The 6,810-nt window shown below is 36.0% G+C and overlaps 1 pseudogene; it reads right to left on the bottom strand.

Moving 5' to 3' along the window:
* Nucleotides 1-5,247: 5,247 nt before the first annotated feature.
* On the bottom strand, nucleotides 5,248-6,420 carry LOC113891910 (annotated as a pseudogene).
* Between the last annotated feature and the right edge of the window lie 390 nt (nucleotides 6,421-6,810).

Genomic DNA, 6,810 nt, shown 5'->3' with positions numbered 1-6,810 from the left:
GTTCTGGATGCCAAAATCACTGCAGATGGTGACTGCAGCCATTAAATTAAAAGACAGTTACTCCTTGGAAGGAAAGTTATGACCAACCTAGACAGCATATTAAAAAGCAGAGATATGTCTTTGTCAACAAAGGTCCATCTAGTCAAGGCTATGGTTTTTCCAATGGTCATGTATGGATGTGAGAGTTGGACTATAAAGAAGCACAGAAGAATTGGTGCTTTTGAACTGTAGTGTCGGAGAAGACTCTTGAGAGTCCCTTGGCCTGCAAGGAAATCCATCCAGTCCATCCTAAAGCAGATCAGTCCTGGTGTTCATTGGAGGGAATGATGTTGAAGCTGAAACTCCAATACTTAGGCCACCTGATGTCAAGAGCTGACTCATTTGAAAAGACCCTGATGCTGGGAAAGATTGAGGGCAGGAGGAGAAGGGGATGACAGGATGAGATGGTTGAATGGCATCACTGACTCAGTGGACATGGTTTTGGGTGAACTTCGGGAATTGGTGATGCACAGGGAGGTCTGGTGTGCTGCAGTCCATGGGGTTGCAAAGAGTCGGATATAACTGAGATACTGAACTGACTGACTGATAGTTTGCTCCCATTGCATCCATTCATTAGACCTAGATGGTAGTATATTTTCCGTTATAACTAGCCTCATCGTATTATACCATTTGTTGATAACATCTGTATTATACTAAGGTTGATAACCTTGATCCACCCATGGGAATACCCCTTATTAAAATCTTCTCAAATTATCCCATTTGAATGATCCATCTGTTTCCTGACTGATCTATTACAGTGTAGGAAATAGATTTCCCAGAGAATTTAGTTATGGTGTAATAATCTTCAGTGTCAACATCATCTCTTGTCTACTTTTTAAAAAATTTTTAATTAATTCATTAATTTTAATTGGAGTATAATTCTTGTCTGCTTTGCAGTAGCTTTCTGTTGTTCTCCCTTCTACTTTTGTTCCACTAAAATCTGTCTTCTACACTGCAACCAGAGTGATCTTATTAAAATGTGAGATCAGATCATTTCTCTGCTCAGACCCCTTGAGGGCTTTAAATCTTAAAGTCCAATACATCTCCATGGCCTCAGGCCCCTAACAGTCTTCATCAATACATGACTTGCTTACTTCCTTGCCCTTATCACTCCGATATCCACTGCTGTAGATCTTCCATTGTTTCTTGAGCACATCAGGCATACTTATTATTAAGGATCATCACACCTGATATTCCAGCTGCCAATAATGTTCTTCCTCATGGGCCCTGCACTAACAAATCAAATTTTAGCTTCTAAACTGAGGCTTTTCTGTACACCCTATTCAAATGAAACCCCGTCCAGCCTTAGGCGTGCTTACTTACAAAGTGCTTTTTTTTTTTTTTTCTTCCAAAGTGCTTATCATCAACTAACATATTTATTTTATGCCATTTCTTCCTAAAAAATTAATGTCATGAAAACTGGCTTATTTCTGTTGGCCCCTATGCTGTGAATGCCTTGAACACTGCCTAGCACTTAGTAGAAACATACTTTATAATGATTTATTGAATGAGTGGGTATGTATTACTCACTGAAGTTTAGTTACATTTTATTCAGGTCACAGTGATGCTAGTTGCAATGTTAGTACTGATTTAATTAAATAAATCATCAAAAAATTATTAAAACTTACAGTTCTATACTGAAAGTGTCATGGATCTCTAAGACTTATATCTGTTTAATAAACATAAATAAATACAAGTCTTAATTTACTCCTAAGTCCATAGAATAATGTAACTAAAGTGAATCAGTAGACCTAAACTTTTGAACTAGCTCTACTAACAACTTATATTGCATAACCTAAGGGAAAGTCTCTTCAATTTCTCTGTGCTCCAATTTCCTTAGTTGTAAAATTAGGTGAAAGGGTGAATGATCCTTAGCATCCATTATTCATCTGAAATTCTAAGAAGTGGTTGTTATATACCTTTGAGAATATGTTTATGTATTTTAAAATTTCATCTGAAATTATAGTGTAATCAATGCTAAAGATCATTGATAAGTGATACCTACAGGAAGCACATGTAACTTATTTTCATTTGTCCTTCATCTTCTTTATGAACAATATATTACTATGTCTTTTTCTAGAGAATAACTAATCAGGAGACTTGTGATGACAGATAACCCTGTGATAGTGACTATTTTTTTTTTAATTGAAGTATAGTTGATTTATAATGTGTTAGTCTCACATGTACAAAAATGATTCAGTTATTCATAGCAGTAGTATTAGTCACTCAGGAGACTGTAGCCACCAGGCTCCTCTGTCCATGGAATTCTCCAGGCAACAATACTGGAGTGGGTGGCCATTTGTGTGTGTGTGTGTATATATACAGATTTACATGCATGTATATTTCTTTTCAGATTCATTTCCCTTATAGATTATTACAAACTGTGTATAGTACTGTATGCTATATAGTAGGTTTTTATTGGTTATCTAATTTACATATATTATTACATATATTTTCATCACAAACTCCTTATTTATCTCTCTCCTTCTTTCCACTTTGGTAAACATAAATTTGTTTTCAATGTCTCTTAGTCTATTTACGTTTTATAAATAAGTTTATTTGCATCTTTTTTTAGATTCCACATACAAGGAATTACGGTATTTGTCTTTCTCTGTCTGCCTTAGTAATTTCTGCTGCTGCTGCTGCTAAGTCGCTTCAGTCGTGTCCAACTCTGTGTGACCCCATAGACGGCAGCCCACCAGGCTCCACCGTCCCTGGGATTCTCCAGGAAAGAACACTGGAGTGGGTTGCCATTTCCTTCTCCAGTGCATGAAAGCGAAAAGTCAAAGTGAAGTTGCTCAGTCGCGTTGGACTCTTAGCGACCCCATGGACTGCAGCCTACCAGGCTCCTCCATCCATGGGATTTTCCAGGCAGGAGTACTGGAGTGGGGTGCCATTGCATTCTCTGTAGTAAGCTCTAGGTCCATCCATATTCCTGAAAATGGCATTTTTTGTTTTTATGCTGAGTAATATCCCTTTGTGTATCCATACTTCATCTTTGTATCTGCTCACGTTTCAGTGGACATTTCGTTCACCCCATGTTTTGTTTTTTGTAAATAGTGCAGCAATGAACATTGGGGTGCATGTATCTTTTCAAATTATGATTTTCTCTGGATATATGGCCAGCAATGGTATTGCTGGATCCTATGGAAATTCCAGTATTTTAAAGAGCCTCCATACTGTTTTCCATAGTAGCTGCACCAATGTGGGACTAAAGTATAATCTTGAATTTACTGTTTTCAACAATATATTGAGAATATATTAAAATATAGATGAAATATGTTACGATAGATGATATGTGTCAGAATTTCAGATTATACTGCAGTAAGTATTCTCATCTTTGATATTCCTGGAAACTTATCCATGTCATAGATTTTCAAATCCAAGAAAATATTTTAAATAATCTCAAATGAATACTTCAAATTGAAATAAATCTTTTATATATGGCATATTTTTAACCTTTAGGATTCAAACTGGACTCCTGAAAAATTTATGTAAAAGTAGTAGAAGTATCCAGATGGTTCTCTTTATCTCTTTAAATATCTGAAAATACAAAGTCAAAAAATTTTAAATTTCCTATGTCTGCATTGTGCCAACCCAGCAAAAATCAGATGCTATTTATCACTTTTGAATTTTCACCACCAGAAAAGTCATTAATTTTAATGATAAAATCCTGTTATAACTTGCATTGAGTTGACCTTTTAAGCTCTCAGACAAAATGTACCATATAACCATAAGGTGATATTATTGTTATTTGGAAATGAAATAGTATTTCTTATCCTTTTATAATAGCATGACAGACAAAATACTTGAATACCATAATTTTTTCCTCTGTGCAAATTTTACATACAATATTCATTTTGAAAATGAGTATTTTCTATACATTTATGTTTACATTTTAACAAATAGATATACGTAATTATTTATAGACTCCTGTTGGGTAGATAGAAATGTTTTTCTTACATCTATTGTTTTATTTGTCTTAATTGTTTTCAGCAAAATCTGAACTAAACCATTAGTTATTAATATACTTGACCCCGTACATGTGTTTTATCCCTCTACTAAATAACTTTCTTACCTTGCATCAATTCATCTTAATTATGAAACTGAAATAAATTCAGTGACTGCTTGTCAGACAACTGGACAGTGGAAAACTCTTCTGTTGGGAAAACAAAGAACTCACAATTTCTAGCCTTTTAGTGCTTGATGATATATGCTTCCATCATGCCATTTGCTTATTGTACAATACATAGGAGAATGCTTTCTACTGGCTTCAAACATAGCCTTCTAACAGGCATGGTTCAAAGAAAAGGCTCTCTACATGCATCACAATTTCTTCCTGGCTGCTGCTGTTTCGTAAACACTTAGGTGATACATCCATCCTCATTAGGAATCACTCTTCCTTACAGACAGACTATTCCCAACAATCAGCAAAACCAGTTCTTCTCTTGGATTTAAAATATCCTTGCAACATTCATTCTTACCATTTTTCTTTCTGTGGTCCCCAATTAACACCATTTTTTTAAGCATAATATCTTCCATCTTGATTTATGTCAATATAATGTAACAGATTTTATGGGTAGGAGGAAGCAAGCAATACAAAAGGCAACATTAAAAGGGCCTTGCCAAGTACTGGGTTTAACAATTGGTAGAATTTCAAAAAAGCAGCTCTTAGAAATTATGTTTAATCATTGCTAGCAGCTTAGAATAAAATTACTTCATACTCCTAGTCACTTACCATTTAATATTTATAAAAATGATTTCTACATTCCATGAATCTTAAATATTCATGATTATCATTTCTCTAATTTCCAAAAGCCCCTCAGAGAAAGTATACTGCAAGTTAGAACATTACCTGATATGGGAAAGGGAATAATGACACATATATCTGACAGATTGTGTGATACAGTGGGGTGAAAGCGATTTACTAGGAGATGGGCAATATGGGCTGCCCTTTGGTACCTGGGACTTGCTACTTTTGTGACTGAGCAAATTCTATGGTTCCTGTGTTCTCTAGTTTTCACCCCTGGCAATGAAAGAGATCACTGTCTTGCTCTACCTTTTAGGTTCTTTGAAATTTCATTGATAATGTGTGTGAAAGTACTTTCAAAAGGTGAAATATTTTAAAGTATTAGATTGGTACAAAAGTAATTGTGGTTTCAGATCATGAATTTTAAATCATTATAACAAAGCTCAAACACATCTTTATTAATCAAAATAGGAACCAGTACAATCAACATATTTTTGCCAACAAGAAATAAGTTTGTTTATTCCTATAGCATAAAAATCCATACTTTGGGATTCCACAAACTCCTGGAAAGCATTTTTTGCCTCCTGCTGATGGTGAGAACATTCTCCCTGCCAAAAATTACCTAGATGCATGAAGAAGTGGGCCCTTTTTACTGATCAATGCCAGCTGTAGGCGTTGAAGTTTTCATTGCATCTCATCAATTTGCTGAGCAGACTTCTCAGATGTAATGATTTGACCAGGATTCAGAAAGATATGGGAGAAGGCAATGGCACCTCACTCCAGTACTCTTGCTTGGAAAATCCCATGGACGGAGGAGCCTGGTGTGCTGTAGTCCATGGGGTCGCTAGGAGTCAGACACGACTGAGCGACGTCCCTTTGACTTTTCACTTTCATGCATTGGAGAAGGAAATGGCAACCCACTCCAGTGTTCTTGCCTGGAGAATCCCAGGGACAGGGGAGACTGGTGGGCTACCATCTATGGGGTCACACAGAGTTGGACATGACTGACGTGCCTTAGCAGCAGCAGCAGCAGAAAGCTATAGTGGATTAAACTGGTAGCAGACCACCAAACAGTGACCACGACCTTTCTCTGGCATAACTCTGGCTTTGGGGAATGCGTTGGAGCTTCCTGTCAGTCCAACCACTGAGTTGGTCATCACTGGTTATCATACAAAATCCACTTTTCATCACACATCACAATCCGATTGAGAAATGGTTCATAGTTGTTATATAGAATAAGAGAAGATGACACTTTGAAAATGGTGAATTTTTGATTTCCAGTCAGCTCATGAGGCACCCACTCATTGAGCTTTTCATCTTTCCAATTTGCTTCAAATGTCAAACAACTATAGAGTGGTTGATGTTGAGTTCTTCAGCATCTTTTCCTGTAGTTTTAAGAGGATCGGCTTCTATGATGCTCTCAATTGGTCGTTGTGAACTTCGGATGGCCAGTCATTATGCTCCTCATCTTTGCAAAATTTCTTGAAGCACCACTGCACTGCATGTTCATTAGCAGTTTCTGGGCCAAATGCATTGTTGATGTTGAGAGCTGCCTCCATCGCTTTACAACCCATTTTGAACTCTAACAAACAAACAAAAATTGCTCGAATTTATTTTTTGTCTAACATCATTTCTACAGGCTAAAATAAAATAAAATAAAATGAACAGCAAGTAATAAGTCATTAGCAAAAAAACTTAAAGCAAGTAATGTACATTAAATGATGTATAACATAACCACATTTAAGAATGTATTCCGATATCAAACAGCACAGTTCAACAATGTGAAACCATAATTCCTTTTGAACCAACCTAATATTATCTTTGTGATTCTTTAAAATTTTGTATTCCTATCTATATACCACTACGGAATCAGCTTTTTTCCCCCTCTCCATCAAAAAAAAAAAAAAAAATCACTCCCCATTTTGAAAAAATATAAGCAATTAAAACTCCTCTTCCTGGTCTCCACAATTCCAGACTCTCTCTACTTTTATCTGATGATTTTTAGAGGGTTAGATTTTGTA

This window comes from Bos indicus x Bos taurus, chromosome 4, assembly GCF_003369695.1.
Source record: "Bos indicus x Bos taurus breed Angus x Brahman F1 hybrid chromosome 4, Bos_hybrid_MaternalHap_v2.0, whole genome shotgun sequence".
NCBI lineage: Eukaryota > Metazoa > Chordata > Mammalia > Artiodactyla > Bovidae > Bos > Bos indicus x Bos taurus.
The sequence above is the reverse complement of the archived record's forward strand: the minus strand, read 5'-3'. Positions and strand labels throughout refer to the sequence as shown.